At 48.3% G+C, this 4,776-nt stretch overlaps 1 non-coding gene across 1 annotated transcript; it reads right to left on the reverse strand.

Annotated features, from left to right (window-relative positions):
* Window positions 1–4,169: 4,169 nt before the first annotated feature.
* Window positions 4,170–4,303, reverse strand: LOC126012665 (U11 spliceosomal RNA). The gene has a single exon (XR_007497094.1). It is a non-coding gene; the product is annotated as a U11 spliceosomal RNA (small nuclear RNA).
* Window positions 4,304–4,776: the final 473 nt, after the last annotated feature.

Consider the following 4,776-nt stretch of genomic DNA (forward strand, 5'->3'; position numbering starts at 1 on the left):
GGTTGATCTACATGAAAGACAAGTTCCTTTTTTTTTTTTTTTTTTTTTTTTGGTTTTTGGGCCACACCCGGTAACGCTCAGGGGTTACTCCTGGCTATGTGCTCAGAAGTTGCTCCTGGCTTGGGGGACCATATGGGACACCGGGGGATCGAACCGCGGTCCGTCCAAGGCTAGCGCAGGCGAGGCAGGCACCTTACCTTTAGCGCCACCGCCCGGCCCCTGAAAGACAAGTTCCTTATCCCGATCCCCTGTACTAGAAAGATATCTCTGGTCCTGATTAATGTTTTTTTTAAAGGTTAGAGCTTTGGGTCAGAGCCATAGCACAGTGGGGAGGGCATTTGCTTTGCACATGGTAAACCCAGCTTTGATTCCCAGCATCCTATATGGTCCGCAGGGCCTGCCAGGAGTGATTTCTCAGCACAGAGCTAGGAGTAACCCCTGAGTGCTACTGGGTGTGGCAAAACAAACAAACACAAAAGTTAGAGCTTTATGATATTTAAATTATGACATCTATGACATTTAACCCATCTCCCAGGGCTGGAGTGATAGTGCAGTGTTTGCCTGACGTGTAGCAGACTCATGCTTGATCCCCAGTATCCTGAGTGATCCTTGAAATGCAGAGCCAGGAGTAAGCCCTGAGCACCACCAGGTGAAGCCCCAAAACAAACAAACAAAAAAAAAAAAACAAAAAAAAACCTCTATCTCCCTGAACCACCTATCTTCCCCTTCCTTCACTAAATCCATAATGTTGAGAATCCATTTTAGCTTCAGAAGTTCCTGCTACGTCCTTACAAATAATCTAAGTTTGAGGGGCCAGTGAGGTGGCGCTAGAGGTAAGGTGTCTGCCTTGCAAGCGCTAGCCAAGGAAGGACCACGGTTCAATACCTCAGCGTCTCATATATTCCCCCCAAGCCAGGGGCAATTTCTGAGTGCTTAGCCAGGAGTAACCCCTGAGCATCAAATGGTGTGGCCCCAAAAAACAAAAAAATAAATTAAAATAAAAGATAAAAAATAAAAAAAATAATAATCTAAGTTTGTGAAATGGGAAAACTGTTCTTCCTTATTTAGGAGAAGCTGCAGAGATAGCTCAAAGGACTGGAGCACATGCAAAGCATCTGAGAATCATGGATTCAAATCAGGCACCACTTGGTGTCCTGAATACTGTAAAGGGAGTGGTCACCTCCCAAAAAGAAAAGAACAAAAGGAAATTACTAGAACCAGAGTGAACACAGGGGAACACAGAGGATCGGGCGTTTGTCTTGATGGAACTTGGGACATAAAAACATTAAATAGATAACTACACTAATGCTTTACAACATTCAAGATAATCTTTTTGTTTTGTTTTTTTTTTTTGTTTTTGGGTCACACCCGGCAGTGCTCAGGGGTTACTCCTGGCTCTATGCTCAGATATCACCCCTGGCAGGCACGGGGACCATATAGGATGCTGGGATTCGAACCACCGTCCTTCTGCATGAAAGGCAAATGCCTTACCTCCATGCTATCTCTCCGGCCCCATTTTTTTTTTTTAAGATAATCTTTTAGAAGATGTTTCATGGGCCCAGAGAGATAGCACAGCGGTGTTTGCCTTGCAAGCAGCCGATCCAGAACCTAAGGTGGTTGGTTCGAATCCCGGTGTCCCATATGGTCCCCCATGCCTGCCAGGAGCTATTTCTGAGCAGATAGCCAGGAGTAACCCCTGAGCACCGCGGGGTGTGGCCCAAAAACCAAAAAAAAAAAAAAAAAAAAAGAAGATGTTTCATGTTTCAAGTTTCTGGCCTGGGGCCAGAGCTATAGCAGAGTGGCAGGGCGTTTGCCTTGCATGCTGCTGCCCAGGACTGATCATGATTCTAATTCTAGAAGATCCTTATGACTGGAAAATCATTAAATTGACACAGATAAATTAACAGGAGGAAAAGACCAACTTAATTTCACTGCATGGAAATGCCATATGGTTATTATGGGTTCTGGAGAATGGACTGGGAATGCACCTCAGTGGTAGTTTACTTACCTGTCATGTTCAAGGTCCATGGTTTGATCTCTGGCACTGTAAGAAGCTGGGGACCTGGGGCCAGTGAGGTGGTGATAGAGGTAAGGTGTCTGCCTTGCAAGTGCTAGCTAAGGAAGGAAGGAAGGACCGCAGTTCGAGCCCCCAGCGTCCCATATGGTCCCCCCAAGCCAGGGACAATTTCTGAGCGCTTAGCCAGGAGTAACCCCTGAGCATCAAACGGGTGTGCCCCCCCCCAAAAAAAAAAGAAAGAAGGTGGGAACCTGGAGATATTATCAACACGCCATTCATATTCCTTTTTTTTTTTTTTTTTTTTTGGTTTTTGGGCCACACCCAGCGGTGCCCAGGGGTTACTCCTGGCTATCTGCTCAGAAATAGCTCCTGGCAGGCACGGGGGACCATATGGGACACTGGGATTCGAACCAAACACTTTTGGTCCTGGATTGGCTGCTTGCAAGGCAAACGCCGCTATGCTATCTCTTCAGGCCCCCGTATTCCTTTTTATTAAAAATATTTTGATGGGAGACCAGATATAGCACAGCGGTAGGGCATTTGCCTTGCATATGGCCAAAACAGGACAGACCTGGGTTCAATTCCTGGTATCCCATATGGTTCCCTGAGCTTGCTAGGAGCGGTTTTTGAGCACAGAGCCATGTGTAACCTCTGAGCGCCACCAGGTGAGCCCCAAACCCAAAAAAATTAAGAAAATATATTTTGATGGGTCTAGAGTACAGTGGGTAGGGTACTTGCATGCAGCTGACCTGGGTTTGATTTGATTCTCAGCATTCCCTTTCACATGATTTCATCATTCCTGCATGAGAGTATCTAGGAGAAATCAGACTATTTCTTCTGGCTACATAAGCAATGTATTTTACGATAGTACTGTCAAATTTTTTTTTAACTTGATTGATTGGTTTTTGGACAACACGCAGCGGCACTCGGGTTATTCCTGGTTCTGCACTCAGAAATCGCCCCTGGCAGGCTGGGGTCCAAATGGGATGCTGGGTCAGCAGCATGCAAGTCAAACGCCCTACCGCTGTGCTATCTTCTGGGAAACAAATCCTTTTTTTTGGGGGGGGCACACCCGTTTGATGCTCAGGGATTACTCCTGGCTAATCGCTCAGAAATTGCCCCTGGCTTGAGGGGACCATATGGGACGTCGGGGTATCCTTGCTTGGCTAGCGCTTGCAAGGCAGACACCTTACCTCTAGCGCCACCTCGCCGGCCCCGGGAAACAAATTCTTTTTTTTTTTTGTTTTGTTTTGTTTTGTTTTTGGGTCACACCCGGCAGCGCTCAGGGGCTACTCCTGGCTCTATGCTCAGAAAATCGCCCCTGGCAGGCTCAGGGAGCCATAAGAAATCAAACCTGGGTTGGCTGCATACCAGGCAAGCACCTTACCCAGTGCACTATCTCTTAGGCTGCTAACCATGTAATTTTTTTTGTTTGTTTGTTTGTTTTGGTCACACCCGGCAGTGTTCAGGGGTTACTCCTGGCTCTAAGCTCAGCAATCGCCCCTGGCAGGCACAGGGGACCATATAGGATGCCGGGATTCGAACCACCGTCCTTCTGCATGAAAGGCAAGCGCCTTACCTCCATGCTACCTCTCTGGCCCCGGGAAACAAATTCTTAATGCCTGCACAAAACACCCGGTCATTGTCTGGCATACTAGCATTTCGTGCCAACAACAAAAAAAAATTAATCTTGAATTCAAACAGCTGGGAAACAAAACGCTTTTTTTTTTTTTCTTCTTCCGTTTTCTTAGTTTTTGAGCCACACCTGGTGACACTCAGAGATTCCTTCTGGTTATGCGCTCAGAAATGCCTCCTGGCTTGGGGGACCTAATGGGACGCCGGGGGAATCGAAGTCTGTCCAGACGTATTCACTGCTCCGCGCCATCGCTAGGGAAACACTACGCAAAACTACCGCAGCAGGACTGATCCCGGCATCCATGTAGTTTTCCCCGAACGGAGCTTAAGCGGGGAGTGGCTCCTGATCGCATCCCGAGTGTGACCCCCCCAAAAAAATCACAAGACATGGTTGAAAGAGAAAAAACACCACCGAAACCTAAAGTCACTTTGGAATTGAAATTAAGGGGAGAGTAGTACAAGCAAAGCAACCAACCCTTTAGACATAAAAAAGATGAAACTTTCTTTGAAACAGAAGCAGGGCGCCGGGACCAACGATCACCAGCTGCCCAGAAGCTCAAAAATTATGCTTCCGAAATCTCTTGATGTCGATTCCGCACGCAGAGCAACCGAGCTGCCCGGCGTGTGCCAGTCACGGCAGAAGCCCTTTTTGCCGAGCGGCTCGAGGAGCCGGGTGGCAGTGTCAGAGAACCCCTTTCTCGGTCAGGGTGAGAAGCGAGCCGCCCTCACTGCCACTTTATGCCTGCAAGTCAGGCGGATTGCAGGCGACCCTGAGCTTAAGGGTCGTCTTTGACACAACCTCTGCCCGGTCTTCCCGACCTTTGTTAGGAAATGAAGCGAAGGCGGGGATATGCAAATACCGCGGTGCCTTCTGGGAGGAGAGGCGGAGCCGCGGAAGCGGGCGCGTGCGAAGAGCGGTTGGTTGCTGGAGGGGAGGGCGAGCGGGGTTCCTTGTGGGACATTTGTCGCGTCTTGATTTTCATTTTTTTTTGGTTTTTGAGTCACACCCGGTGAGCCTCAGGGGTTTAAGCCACAATCGGAGGTAAGCTGATCGAGCTAGGATTCACTCCTGGTTGCCCTCTTGGGCAAGGCTCCAGAGTGAAGTCACTACTTTGATGCCAAGG

The sequence above is a fragment of the Suncus etruscus genome, chromosome 6 (genome assembly GCF_024139225.1).
Source record: "Suncus etruscus isolate mSunEtr1 chromosome 6, mSunEtr1.pri.cur, whole genome shotgun sequence".
In the NCBI taxonomy this organism is placed as follows: domain Eukaryota; kingdom Metazoa; phylum Chordata; class Mammalia; order Eulipotyphla; family Soricidae; genus Suncus; species Suncus etruscus.